Source organism: Heterodontus francisci, chromosome 24 (assembly GCF_036365525.1).
Source record: "Heterodontus francisci isolate sHetFra1 chromosome 24, sHetFra1.hap1, whole genome shotgun sequence".
Taxonomy (NCBI): Eukaryota; Metazoa; Chordata; class Chondrichthyes; order Heterodontiformes; family Heterodontidae; genus Heterodontus; species Heterodontus francisci.
The window spans coordinates 24,685,085-24,700,702 of NC_090394.1; positions in this window are offsets into that span (position 1 = coordinate 24,685,085).

The window sequence follows — 15,618 nt, forward strand, 5'->3', positions numbered from 1 at the left end:
AAAATCGGAGGGATTCGAGCTGGGTCGGGCTTGAGACGGGGTCGGGGTCGGGCTCAGGTCCACGGTGGTTTGGTCGGGTTTGGGTTGGGTTCTTTTTCCCCGACCTGAGCAGACCTTTAGTTCCACTCACAACTCCTCTTGTTTTGAAACAGTCTATGTCTGCATGCAGCATTAGGCAGTGAGATAGTAAATGGCAAGTAACATTTGTGCTTTACAAGTGCCAGCCAATGACCTAATCCAAAAAGGGAAATGTTAACAAATCCCCTTGACATTCAATGACATCGTTGAATTCCTTACCACCAATATTCCGGGGCTCACTGTTGACTGCAGAAACTTAAATTATCCAGTCATGCAAATGCAAGAGCAAAGCTGCAAGAGCAGGTCAGAGGTTGGGAATTCTGCGGTGAGTAACTCACCTCCTGAATCCCCAAAACCTACCTTTCCACCTGTAAAACACGGTCAGGAGTGTGATGGAATACTTTCCACTTGCCTGGATGAGTGCACTCAACATCATCCTGGTCAAAGCAGCCCGCTTGATTGGCACCCCATCCACCACCTTAAACATTCACTCCCTCCACCACCAGCGCCCAATGGCTGCAGCATGTACCATCTACAAGATGCACTGCAGCAACTTACCAAAGCTCCTTGGACAGCACGTTTCAAACACGTGACCTCCACACTTAGAAGGACAAGGAGAGCAGGTGCAGGAACACCACCACCAGCAAGTATCCCTCCAAGTGACATGCCATCCTGACCTGGAACTATATCATCGTTCCTTTGTCGTTGCTGAGTCAAAATCCTGAAACTCCCTACCTAACAGCACTGTGGGTATATCTACACCACATGAACTGCATCAGTTCAAGAAGGCGACGCACCACCACCTTCTCAAAGGCATTAAGGATGGGCAATAAATGCTGGCCTTCCCAGCGATGCCCACATCCCATGAATTAATAACAAAAAAATGAGATCTGTAACAAAAATGAGCGTGCACGTAATTGTAGGCAACCTATTCGTTTGGATAGGAAATTGGTTAGGAGGTAGGAGACAGAGAGTGTGTATAATGGTTATGCACTCAAATGGGCAGTGTATGACTAATGGGGGGGGGGTCCCAGGGATCTGTACTGGAGCTTCAGCTTTTCACTAGGGGCAATTATGAGGATAGGTTGCATAGACCAGGCTTGTATTCTCTTAAATATAGAAGATTAAGGGGTGATCTAATTGAGGTGTTTAAGATGATCAAAGAAGTTGATAGGGTAGATAGCGAGAAACTATTTCTCTTGGTGGGGGAGTCCAGAACAAAGGGGCATGATCTGATTAGAACTAGGCCAATCAGAGGTGATGTCAAGAAGCATTTCTTCACACAAAGGGTAGTGGAAATTTGGAATTCTCTCCCTCAAAGAAGCTGTTGAGGCTGTGGATCAATCAAAAATTCCAAACTAATATTGATAGGTTTTTGTTAGGAAAGGGTATTAAGGGTTACGGAACCAATGCGGGTAGGTGGAGTTAAGATACAGATCTGCCATGATCTAATTGAGTAGTGGAATATGCTCGAGGGCTGAATGGTCTCCTCATGTTCCTATGTGCTGATATAGCTTCTTTATTTCTCGCTCCACTGATGCCATTGGTCGATGTGGTACTGTGCCATACATACCAGGAGTGTCCCAGGTTTGAATCCTGTTCTGTACTGATCCGAGTTGGTGAAGCATTAGTGGCTCCACAGAGGGTCTCAGCATCTCTGGGCTGGATGGGGGAATATGTCTTAGTTCCTGCTCTTGCTCGCTATCCAGAGATTAGTGACCACTGCTGGTAAGTGCATATGTGTGGACATTAAATGAAGTTAGGATTGGATTTGGCTGCGATGCTCACAATAATAAATAGCCAGTGGTGGTCGCTCATTATCTAGACTCAAATGTGTATAACAAGGTACCACAAGATGGCCGGTGCTTGTGTAATGTACTTCAACTGGAGAGGAGGACATGGTGAAACTGGGATGTGATGGAGGGGTGGGGGGTGGGGGGGGGGGGGGGGCGGAGGTGCAGGAGTGGAGAATTGAAGAAAGTAATTTCTCTTCTGAATATAAGGATAAGTGAATGAGTTTGGACAATCTTGACCTCCCTCTCAGTGAATTTGGATTAACAGGACAAAACCACCATAAATTTTTGTTGTCAACTTGACTAGTGTGTATGTCTGCTGTGTTTTATATCATGATATACCTGTCAGATTTATGTATCATCCAGAAGTGTCACTATGCCAATTCAGCCCTTCCTAAATATATTTGGTTAGCTAGCCACATAGTTTTAAATAATGTAATGGAATCACGCACCATGAGCTACTTATTGATGTCCTTTGACATTTCTGTTTCTTTCTGAGCTATCAATTTCTGCCAGTCTGATTGATGTTGCACTGCATATTGGGTTGTGAAGGATTTCATTGACTAAACAATGAACAGTGATTGAAATTGGCATTTGTAATACAGCAAGTACATGCTGTGCATCCCTAAGGAGCCTGCAATTAAATAATTGTTGATGATAAAACCCCTAGCCTATACTTTGTATAATGCCAGGCAGGGGCTATACGCCACTGTTCTGTACACTGTTAGAAGAGAGGTCTACTCTTTTAAGCTTTGTTCTGTAAAACAGGATTATTGCTCTGACATTTTTATGTGGGGGGAAGGCAGGAATGAAAAAAGTAAGAAGGAAAAGAGCAGCTTAATTTGGAATAGAGAACATTAAGCAGATCTCCTAAGATCATAGAAATATAAACAGAAAATGCTGGAAACACCCAGTGGGTCAGGCAGCATCTGTGGAGAGAGAAACAGAGTTAACGGGATGGATTTTACAGGCAGCATTGTGAACCAGATGTTGAGACCATTTTCAGATCCCAACCCCACTCAAGGTCATTGCACAACGTCCGGCAGAATTTGCAGGATGTGACCAATTAGTGGCTCACCTCTTTGATTGCCAACTAATTAAGGATGGCAGGAGCTAGACGTGGCAGGCCCCATTTAGAGGGTGTCCCTTACCCATCAATGTGGCTGCAGGCAGACTGTATCACTACAGAGTGAAAGGGCAGCCCCACAGTTCAGTGATGCCTCCCTGGAGATTCTGATAGAGGTGGTGAAAGTCCCCAGGAACGTTTTATTTCCTGACAGCAGCAGGAGGAGACCTGCCAGCCAGACTAAGCAGGCATGGCTGGAGGTTCCTTGAGAGATATGCAGGCGCAGTGTGGTGAGCAGGACATAGGTCCAGTGCTGGAAACACTTCAATGACCTTCTGAGGTCTGGCAAAGTGAGTAAGATGCAACGCCTGGCTGGCAGACATGAAGTAAACACATGCTGAGCCCGCCTCTGAGTAGGCAACACCTGGGAACACTTACGACATGTGTGCCATGTCGACTCCTCACCCAAGGGAAGGGTTCACAGCGCTTAAAACTTTGGAGGATGTTGACTTAAACCCATGGACAGTAAATCACCATGATCATTGCATGTGAATGTGCCTCATGATGTTCTGATGGGAAGTATCACAGTATTAAAGTAGCAAAGAGATACAGACAGACCCTTAGAAAATAGGCGACATGTTTAGATAGAGGATCTGGATCGGCGCAGGCTTGGAGGGCCGAAGGGCCTGTTCCTGTGCTGTAATTTTCTTTGTTCTTTGTTCTTTGTATTAATACTCTTGATCTGCACCTTGCACACAATGCCTGCGAGAGAAGCCATTCTGGGGGAGGAGTGGTCAACCTGGCAATTTTGACACTGATGGAGGAGGAGGCCCTTGACATTGGCAGAATATCTCAAGCTCCCATGACCGAGGCTGGCCCTGCACTAGTGCAGGTGGCGCAGCCTGTGGCGGTGCCCTTATGCTGGGATGCACACTTGAGCAGCCTGCCACCACATCTGCTTCAGCCACAGGGGGAGCAACCAGTAGAAGCTCTCATAAGAGGACAGAGAAGTGGTGGTGGAATCACTTTGGGGTTCACTTGCCTGCAGCTTGGAAGGCTTCTGTCGATTGCATGTATGTTTTTGGACTCTTATCTGTGTTATGTCATTATTGGGACATAGCAACTGCAGCGTAAGGTGCTGCCTGTGTAAGAAAACTGTAAGTGGCTGGGGCCAGTGTGTGGCCATTAGAGACGAGCTGCTTCATGACTACTGGACATTAGGAGACATCTATCTAGCGTTGGACTATTAATAGCAGGTGAAAATGCTGTGAGATTTGCCTGCATTGGAAGAGTCCACTCCAGGATCTGCCAACCTCAGGAGAAGCAACCCAGGATCAGGGTGTCACGGACTACCCTGCCATCCTGGTTGGTGTATTGTCCCCTCATTGCAACCTCTAAATGGCCTTGCAGCACAGTCTAATAATCCTCATCAACTTCTTCCTCATTCACTCTTCCCCATGGTCCTCCTCCAGTTCCATCCTGCTCTGCTGGGCTATGTTGTGCAGAGTGCAGAAGACCACCACAATGCATGACATTCTTGTAGGGGCATACTGGAGTGCAACCCGTCGCCCCACCCATGACCAGTCAAGGCACTGGATCCAAGTCTTCAGGGGACAGATTGTGGCCTTTGCAGTGAGATGGCAGCGATTGTATCACTCATGTGCCTCCATTGTGGCGTTTTGCGCAGGTGTCAGCAGCCATCTCTTCAAAAGATATCTCTTGTCAACCAGGGACCATCTACGGAGGCTGTGTGGTGCCATGAACCGCTGCAGCACCTGTGGTTATCTGAAGATGAATGAAAGCTGCCAGGAAACCTAGCACACACCTGAAGGAAAACACTTCTGATGGTCGCACTGCAGCTGCATGTTGAATGAGTGAAACCCCTTCCTGTTGATAAAAACACCGGGCTGCTCCGCTGGGGCCTTGATGGCCACATGTGTGCAGTCGATCACGCCCTGCACCTGAGGGAATCCTGCCATGTAGGCAAACCTCACTTCCCTCTGTGCCTGACTGACCGCATCTGAGATGAATGTGATGAAGTCCAATGCCGTCTCATACATGCCATCTGTCACTTGAGTGATGCTATTGTGGGCAGCTGCCTGCGAGATCCCACACAGGTCCACAGACGACCTCTGAAACCAGCCAGAAGCTAAAATATTGAAGGAGACTGAAACCTTGACAGCTGCTGGCAGTGGGTGTCCATCTGCTCCACTAGGCCTAAGGTCCTCCTCCAGAAGAGTGCCCAACTCAGCCACTACCTGCCTCGATAGGCACGGCCTTTGCTGGTATTACTGCTCAGACATGTTAAGCTAATCACTTGTCGATAGACCATTCTTGTCCCTCCTGCCCCTTGACCAGCACCTCTGTGTCCCTATGCACCAGGGGACTGCCTTTATTGCTGGGGCTGCTGCTCCTCCTGACTGCTCCAGCCACCTCTAAGTAGGTGACCCCCCCATGTCCAGATACAGCCTCAACTGCTAGGACCTCAGCTGCCAAATTTGCCTTGCACCTTACAGTCACCCAGAATGAACCCAAATCCACCCTTTCATTCAACACTCCCAAGCTGAGAGCTCTGCTTCCATTATGGAAGACTGTGGCAAGACATGAGCTCCTCTTTGCTGATTCCCCCATATACAAAGGAGTGAATGGCTGCCGCTTTGGTCAATGTTTTCCCACTGTCCAGCCACCTTATCTGCTTGGATGAGGTTCTGACACAGCGTGGGGCCTGTGCGCCTCTGATAAAATTGCAAAGCTGTGTCAAACGACATCTCAAGTGCCTGATTAATCACCCTAATGGCTTGCCCGCTGTTACTGGGCAGGTGGCCTTCATCCCTGAAAAGCCACATCTGCAGAAATTGCAAGAAGGTGACAACAATTCAGGCCACCGGCATGGCCTGATTCCGAACCCTCCTCCGTCTCCGTGGCAAAATTCAGCCTAACGTTTCACATTGATGACCTTTCATCAGATGACGGTTTCGTCATCTGAAATGTTGGCCAGAATTTAACGAGGGGGCGGTGGCCCTGCCCACCAGCTGGAAAGCCACGATGCTATTTTACATGGCTCAGGCAATTAATTGCCTAAAGTCATGGCATATAACCCTCTGAAGCAGAATGTCCTGCCTCCAAGAGCTGCCAGCCAATCAGAGGGCTGGCCCCTCTTCAGTCCCAGTAGTCCCACTGGGAGCAATGGCCATTGCTGGGATTGCAGCAGTCTCTGGAGCAGTAGCCATCGAGAAGGCCCTGGAGTGCAGGTAAGTGGGGTCAGGGCTCGTCGGGGCCAATCAGCCAGGCCCTGACAAAGGGGAGAGGAATTGATCACGAGAGTGGCTGGGGGGGAGGGGGGGTGTGGTGGGTGTACCGGCAGGGGCGGCCCGTGCCACTGGGAGGTCCTTTGGGGGGCACAGGATGCCTGCTCACGAGGAATGAACCGCCCCCCCACCACAAGGCCACAGGGAGGCCGCTAGGTTTTATTGGACGGCCTCCTCTGGTGGCAAAGTGCCCATCCGTGCTGGTAAAATACCAGCGGTGGCAGAAAGAGGCCCTTGTGTAGCCACTTAAGAGCCTCAATTGGCCTAAAGGCTGGCAGGCCACCCAGCACCTCCCCTGCTGCTGGTAAAATACCTGCAGAGGCAGGTGAGTGATGGGCATGGCACCCACCCCCCCCCCCCCCCCCCCCCCGACCCGATCTTACTCTCTCTCCCGACTCCCAGCCCGATCCCAGGGGAGGGGGGGGGGGGGGGGTGGGTGCGGTTTAAAATTCCAGCCATTAACTGTGTTTCTTGCTTCACAGATGCTGCCTGACTTGCTGAGTATTTCCAGCATTTTCTATTTTTATTTCAGATTTCCAGCACCTGCAGTATTTTTCCTTTGTATTAAGAGAGATGGTTGACATGATGTTAGTCATGAATGTTTTTCTTGTTATTACCACCACTTGTGAACAAGTGTTTCCCATGTTGGACAACAGAAACCTGGCCTATAAGTGCTAACTCCTTCTTTTTCACTGAAGCCTCCCCACCTGGCTACAGTTGCCATCACTTACCCTGTTCAAATTACTAAGTTGGTAGAGTAGCTGTACTTGCCAAGTCCTACCTTGGTCTCTCTCCCCTACTGCTCTGGTACCTTCTCTGCTTTTGAGCACTTCACCGCCTTCCAGTCTTCTTACTTCTTACTTAAAATCCTCATTGCATACTGACTCTCAAGCTCCACATAGACTTGTCCGACCAGATCTTCTCCCTAAGTCTCGGCCCCAAGAGACTCAGCCTCAGCTACTTCACACTACGCTTAAATTCTCTCTGTCGATTTCTCCTAGTTTGGATATATAAACATGCAGGGTTTCCATCTCACATCTGGTGAAGTTATGGGCAAGGAAATTCCTGGCCACAAAATTATAACATGGCCACTCACTTCACACATGGAAAAACATTCCCAAGGAATGAGGGTAAGCTACAGACTGACCATTGAGATGGGCACAGGCAGCCACAGATAAATCCATATTTAGAAGCTTCTGAACATGACGTTATCCATAAAGGAATCATTGACTCTATCCCTTTGTAGACATCTGTCACACATCTGGACCCCAGACACAAGTCTCAATCTAAATCACTACCCGTTTACTACTGCCGTTTACTACATCGCTACTGCCAATTAGTTAGGATGTTTGGAATTGAAATGTATGGTTTGATTCATCGATTTATGCCAACTGCTTTAATTTACCTGCAATGACTGACAATTAACATGTTTTCAACCAGCTATGGAAAACTCTACTGGACAATGAGTACTCAATCTGCATTGAGTTTGATGAACTGTACCCCTGAGAGCCAGAAATATGGACCGGGACTTAATGAGGAGCCGGTGGCCCCGCCGACAGGCTCGAAAGCCAGGGGCAAGCCAGCCTCTGCCGGCCCTGGAGGCCACAACGCTATTTTGTGTGGCTCAGGGGGTCGTGGTGTCTGCCCCTCTGAGGCAGGATGTGCCACCTCCAAAAGCAGACAGCCAATCGGAGGGCTGACAGATCTTCAGTCCCAGCAGCAGACTCTGGACCCAGCCAGCGATGGAGGCCAGAGAAGAAGCTAAGTGGGCTCAGGGCTCACCGGGACCAATCAGCCAGGCCTCAGCCAGGGGAAGGAAGTGGAGTGGGGGGGGTGGGGTTGTGGTTACTTGCGATAGTGGACAGGAGTCTTACTGAGGGAGTGGCCCAAGCCGCTTTGGGGCCCTCTGTGGGGTACAAGGTGCCCAATCAGGAGGACTCCCCCCAGCTCACAGGGAGGCCGCCAGGATTTACTGGGCAACCTCCCCAGGTGGCGAAGTACCCATCAACCGCTGGTAAAATACCAACAGCAGGAATAGGCCCTTAAGTGACTACTAAGGGCATCAACTGGCCTCAGGGAGGGCGGGCTGCCCACCACCTCAGTCGGCCTAAGGGTGGGTGGACTGCCCACCATCTCCCCTGCCACTGGTAAAATACCAGCGATGGCAGGTAGGCAGCGGGTACAGCAACCCCCCCACTATCCCACCCGATCTTACCCACCCTCCTTTCAGTCCGCTCCTGGAGTGATGGGCGGTGTGTAAAATTCCAGCATAAAAACAGAAAGTGCTGGAAATACTCGGCAGATCTGGCAGCATCTGTGGAGAGAGAAACAAAGTTAACATTTCAGGCCTCTGGCCTGAATATAATGGCGGGAGGACAATACACAGTGGCCTTTCCCCATTGAGCCTTTGTGGCGGCTGCTCCAAACTTTAGGGCATCCCTCAGCACGTAGATCTGGACCTTGGCATGTGCCAGTCTGCAACACTCGATTGTGGACAGCTCTTTGCACTGGAAGACCGGCAAGTTTCGGGCAGACCAAAGAGCATCTTTCACCGAATTGATGGTCCTCCAGCAGCAGTTGATGTTTATCTCGGTGTGCGTCCCTGGGAACAGCACGTACAGCACAAAGTCCTGTGTTACTGAGCTGCTTGGGATGAACCTTGACAAAAACCACTGCATCTCTTTCCAGACCTGCTTTGCAAAGGCACATTCCAGAAGGAGGTGAGCGACAGTCTCTTCCCAATGCAGCTGCCTCGAGGGCAGCGTGCGGAGGGGGCGAGGCTCCAGGTGTGCAGGAAGGATCTGACGGGGAGGGCCCTTTTCACCACTTACGTCTTGGTGCTTGTTTGAAAGCTCTGGTGATGAAGCATTCTGCCAAATGAGTTTGACAGGCTGCTCTGGAAACCATCTGACAGGATCCACCATCTCCTATTCCCGCAGGGCCTCGGGGACATTACATGCAGACCACTGCCTGATGGACTTGTGGTCAAAGGTGTTTTTCTGTACCAAACATTTCCACAAGGAACAGGTGGTACGGCACAGTCCAACTGGATGGAGTGTTCTGCGGCAATGTGACCAGACCCATCCTTCACAACACCGGGGACAGATAGAACCTCAGCACGAAGTGACACTTGGTGTTTGTGTACTGGGGGGTTGGGGGGGAGTGGGTGTGGGGTGGTCTACGCTCTCTTATACTGTAGAGATGTAATGTCCTTGATGGCCTAATTGATGATTCCTTTGAGAGGTTCCCTCGCTTTACTCCTTATCACATTTCAATTGAGGTGCCTAGTCTTTGTTCTCAAGGGAACATAGCTGCCTTTGCTTGCTGTTCTGTTTTTATTTCTGCTGTTCTTTTAATTTAATTTGATTAACCATATTACTTATTACTTCTCTTTTAATTGTCCCACTTCTCCTACCACACCTTCCCTAATGTTATTTGCTCCTCCAAGGCATACAGTTTTATTAGGTTGATACAAAGGTAAAACAAAACAAAGACATATGTATAGATATTCTTGGGATTACAGGGTAGCTGAATTCTGACGGTTCTGCATACTGATGAGGGCTTTTGAATCTTGCAATGTTTGGGTGTTGGTCCCAGTTTTACTTCTGCCAGGTCTTAAAGGGAAATGGCTTTGCAAAAGTCCCAATTTAAAGGGATTTCTTGAAGATGTTTATTTTGGAGATCATTTCGAATGATTTTCTTTCACTATTTTCTGTTTCAGATCATGGTGTGGATGTTTCTGTAATGACAGAAGTAGCAGAATAATTGATTTAACCGAGAAACTGACTATAAAAAAACTCTTTCCAATAGTTCAGCAGACCAGGAAGATTTTTAAAGAAGATGGGATCTAAAAAGTGTCTCCCACAATACGTGCTTTTATTCCACTTCTGGACAAATCACAGTTATTAACTGGAAGTGACCAAGTCTCGGGTTCTATGGCAAATCATTGTTCCCTTAATGTTGAGGGTTGCTTTGGAAGAGTTGAGGTACTTCACTGGGGCCAACATAATGGGAGCTCTGCAGTGCAACTCAGCTGACCTGTACTTTATCTGTGAGTGGATGTGAAGAGTTTGGGGATTAATGCATGGAGGCAGGAGGCATTGCTGAGGTTTTAAATGAATTCTTTGCATCTGTCTTTACCAAGGAAGAAGATGCTGCACAGGTCATGGTGAAAGGGAAGGTAATTCGGACATTTGAAGGGTTTAAAATTGATAAGGAGGTGGTATTGGATAGGCTGTACTTAAAGTTGATAAGACACCAGGACCAGATGAGATGTATCCAGACTTGTGAGCAAAGTTATAGCTCATGGAATGAAAGGGACAGTAGCGACATGGATACAAAATTGGCTGAGTGACAGGAAACAGAGAGTAGTGGTTAATGGACATTTTTGAGACTGGAGGAAGGTTTGTAGTGGAGTTCCCTAGGGGTCGGCGTTAGGACCCTTGCTCTTCCTGAAATATATATTAATGACCTAGACCTTGGTGTACAGGGCACAGTTTCAAAATTTGTGGATGATATAAAACTTGTGAGGTTAATATCTTCTTTCTTTGGTCTCCTTGTCTTGAGACACAATGGGTAAGCACCTGGAGGTGGTCAGTGGTTTGTGAAGCTGTGCCTGGAGTGGCTATAAAGGCCAATTCTAGAGTGACAGACTCTTCCACAGGTGCTGCAGATAAAATTGGTTGTCGGGGCTGTTACACAGTTGGCTCTCCCTTTGCGCTTCTGTCTTTTTTCCTGCCAACTGCTAAGTCTCTTCGACTCGCCACACTTTAGCCCCGCCTTTATGGCTGCCTGCCAGCTCTGGCGATCACTGGCAACTGACTCCCATGACTTGTGATCAATGTCACAGGACTTCATGTCGAGTTTGCAGATGTCTTTAAAGTGGAGACATAGACGGCCAGTGGGTCTGATACCAGTGGCGAGCTTGCAGTACAATGTGTCCTTGGGGATCCTGCCATCTTCCATGTAGCTCACATGGCCAAGCCATCTCAAGCGCCGCTGGCTCAGTAGGGTGTATATGCTGGGGATGTTGGCCGCCTCGAGGACTTCTGAGTTGGAGATACTGTCCTGCCACCTGATGCCAAGGATTCTCCGGAGGCAGCGAAGATGGAATGAATTGAGACGTCGCTCTTGGCTGACATATGTTGTCCAGGCCTCGCTGCCATAGAGCAAGGTACTGAGGACACAGGCTTAGACCTTTGTGTTGATATAGAACTTCAAAAGGACATAGACAGTTTGGTGGAATGGGCGGACAAGTGGCAGATGAAATTTAATGCAGAGAAGTGTGAAGTGATTCATTTTGGTAGGAAGAACACAGAGAGGTAATATAAAATAAAGGGTACAATTCTAAAGGGGGTGCAGGAGCAGAGGGACCTGAGTGTATATGGACATGTCACTGAAGGTGGCAGGACAGGTTCAGAGACCAATTTAATAAAGCATACAGTATCCTTGGCTTTATAAGTAGGGGTATAGAGTACAAAAGCAAAGAAGTTATGTTACACTTCTATAGAATGCTGGTTTGGCCTCAACTGGAGTATTGCATCCAGTTCTGGCCACCACACTTTAGGAACGATGTGAAGGCATCAGAGAGTGTACAGAAAAGATTCACAAGAAGGTTCCAGGGATGCGGACCTTCAGTTATGCAGATAGATTGGAGAATTTGGGGACTATTTTCCTTGAAGAAGAGAAGGTTGAGAGGAGATATTATAGAGGTATTCAAGATCACGAGGGGTCTGGACAGAATAAATCGGAAAAAACTGTTCCCATTGATGGAAGGATTGAGAACAAGAGGGCACAGATTTAAGGTAATTGGCGAAGAAACAATGGTGACATGAGAAAAATGCTTTCACGTAGCGAGTGGTTAGGATCTGGAAAGCACTGCCTGAGAGTATGGTGGAGGCAGGTTCAATTGAGGCATTCAAGAGGGAATTAGATTGTTATCTGAAATGGAAGAATTTACAGGGCTATGACGAGAAGGCAGGGGAGTGGCACCAGGTAAATTGTTCATTTGGAGAGCCAGTGTAGACACGTTGGGCCAAATGGCCTCCTTCTGTGCTGTAATAATTCTCTGATTCCGAGAATGCCATTCTTCACATTGGTGAGCACACATCACAATCAAAATTCACTCCTTCCAAGTGAAACAATGATTTACTTGTACTTCTTTTAATTTAGGATACTGGATTCACTGCTCACAATGTGATCTCCTCTACATTGGGGAGACTAAACATAGACTGAGTGACTGCTTTATGGAACACCACCGTTCAATCCGCAAACGCGACCCCGAGCTTCCTGTCACTTGTCATTTTAATTCTCCACCTTGCTCCCACTCTGACCTTTCCATCCTTGGCCTGCTACAGTGTTCCAATGAAGCTCAAGACAAGCTCAAGGAACAGCAGCTCATCTTTTGTCTGGGCTCTTTACAGCCTTCCAGACTCAACATTGAGTTCAATCATTTTAGATCAGAACCTCTGCCCCCATTTTTTCTTTTTTCATGGTTTTTTTGCTGGTTTGTTTCCTGCCCCACCCCCCAAGTTTTTTTCTTTATCCTTTTACTTTGTATTTGGATGGCTGCTTTCCTGTCATTCACACCTCATCCGGGCACATCTTTTGTTTCTTCATTTGTCCCATTACCACTTCCTTTGCTTTGTACCATGGACCCTTTTGTCATTTAATCTGTCCTTCCCTCTACCCTATCACAGACCTTCCCTTTTGTTCTTCTTCCTCCCCCCAACCCTTTCACTTGCTGAAACCCCATTACATTTCTAACTTTTGCCAGTTCTGATGAAAGGTCACAGACTTGAAACGTTAACTCTGCTTTTCTCTCCACAGATGCTGCCAGACCTGCTGAGTATTTCCAGTATTTTTGTTTTTGGTTCACAACCAAAATTTTTGTCCAACCAACCATGCAAATAGAAGTCAAATATTTATTTGCGGTAATTGAAGGATAAGAAAATGACACACCTGGCTTGCTTCAATAGCTGGGCAATTATTTACCACTGAAGTGTTCTCACTGAAATGTTAATAATCTCTTTTAATTTTCCTTCCTTACGCTGCCAAAGGGGATAAGCACTGAAGCATATTCCAAATGTCAATTTGGTTCTATTTCAGCCAAGATCTGGATATTAGTAAAAATCCAAACTTTAGCCAAATTTGCATCTTTTGGATTTCATATGGTGAAACATTATATGGATTAGTCCTTAGACCAAAGATGAAAAAGGGGGCTATTATATTAATGGGATTAAAATACAACAGTAGGATGGAGAAAGATGAGAAAATCTACAGCTAAATTAGAGTAAATGGAGAAAAAGGAATGGAATTTTTTAAATGTGTTCCTCGAGCACTATATTCACAAGCCTACCAGGGTAGATGTGTTGCTAGATCTTGTTATAATCAATGAAATGGCTCAGCTATATGAATTAAATGTGGGTAAGCATCTCAGGAGTCGTAACCATAATTCTCTTCTTTTTTTCTTTGGCCTCCTTATCTCGAGAGACAATGGATAAGCGCCTGGAGGTGGTCAGTGGTTTGTGAAGCAGTGCCTGGAGTGGCTATAAAGGCCAATTCTAGAGTGACAGGCACTTCCACAGGTACTGCAGAAAAATTTGTTTGTCGGGGCTGTTACACAGTTGGCTCTCCCCTTGCGCCTCTGTCTTTTTTCCTGCCAACTGCTAAGTCTCTTCGACTCGCCACACTTTAGCCCCGCCTTTATGGCTGCCTGCCAGCTCTGGCGAACTCTGGCAACTGACTCCCACGACTTGTGATCAATGTCACAGGACTTCATGTCGCGTTTGCAGACGTCTATAAAGCAGAGACATGGACGGCCGGTGGGTCTGATACCAGTGGCGAGCTCGCTGTACAATGTGTCTTTGGGGATCCTGCCATCTTCCATGCGGCTCACATGGCCAAGCCATCTCAAGCGCCGCTGACTCAGTAGTGCGTATAAGCTGGGGATGTTGGCCGCCTCGAGGACTTCTGTGTTGGAGATATGGTCCTGCCACCTGATGCCAAGTATTCTCCGGAGGCAGCGAAGATGGAATGAATTGAGACGTCGCTCTTGGCTGACATACGTTGTCCAGGCCTCGCTGCTATAGAGCAAGGTACTGAGGACACAGGCTTGATATACTCGGACTTTTGTGTTCCGTGTCAGTGCACCATTTTCCCACACTCTCTTGGCCAGTCTGGACATAGCAGTGGAAGCCTTTCCCATGCGCTTGTTGATTTCTGCATCTAGAGACAGGTTACTGGTGATAGTTGAGCCTAGGTAGGTGAACTCTTGAACCATTTCCAGAGCGTGGTCACCAATATTGATGGATGGAGCACTTCTGACGTCCTGCCCCATGATGTTCGTTTTCTTGAGGCTGATGGTTAGGCCAAATTCATTGCAGGCAGCCGCAAACGTGTCGATGAGACTCTGCAGGCACTCTTCAGTGTGAGATGTTAAAGCAGCATCGTCAGCAAAGAGGAGTTCCCTGATGAGGAATTTCCGTACTTTGGACTTCGCTCTTAGACGGGCAAGGTTGAACAACCGGCCCCCTGATCTTGTGTGGAGGAGAATTCCTTCTTCAGAGGACTTGAACGCATGTGAAAGCAGCAGGGAGAAGAAAATCCCAAAAAGTGTGTGTGCGAGAACACAGCCCTGTTTCACGCCACTCAGGATAAGAAAGGGGTCTGATGAGGAGCCACCATGTTGAATTGTGCCTTTCATATTGTCATGGAATGATGTGATGATACTTAGTAGCTTTGGTGGACATCCAATCTATTCTAGTAGTCTGAAGAGACCACGACTGCTGACGAGGTCAAAGGCTTTGGTGAGATCAATAAAAGCAATGTCGAGGGGCATCTGTTGTTCGCGGCATTTCTCCTGTATCTGATGAAGGGAGAACAGCATGTCAACGGTTGATCTGTCTGCACGAAAGCCACACTGTGCCGCAGGGTAGACGCGCTCGGCCAGCTTCTGGAGCCTGTTTAGAGCGACTCGAGCAAAGACTTTCCCCACTATGCTGAGCAGGGAGATTCCACGGTAGTTGTTGCAGTCACCCCGGTCACCTTTGTTTTTATAGAGGATGATGATATTGGCATTGCGCATGTCCTGGGGTACTGCTCCCTCGTCCCAGCACAGGCATAGCAGTTCATGTAGTGCTGAGAGTGTAGCAGGCTTGGCACTCTTGATTATTTCAGGGGTAATGCTGTCCTTCCCAGGGGCTTTTCCGCTGGCTAGAAAATCAATGGCATCACTGAGTTCCGATTTGGTTGGCTGCATATCCAGCTCATCCATGACTGGTAGAGGCTGGGCTGCATTGAGGGCAGTCTCAGTGACAACATTCTCCCTGGAGTACAGTTCTAGGTAGTGCTCAACCCAGCGATCCATTTGTTT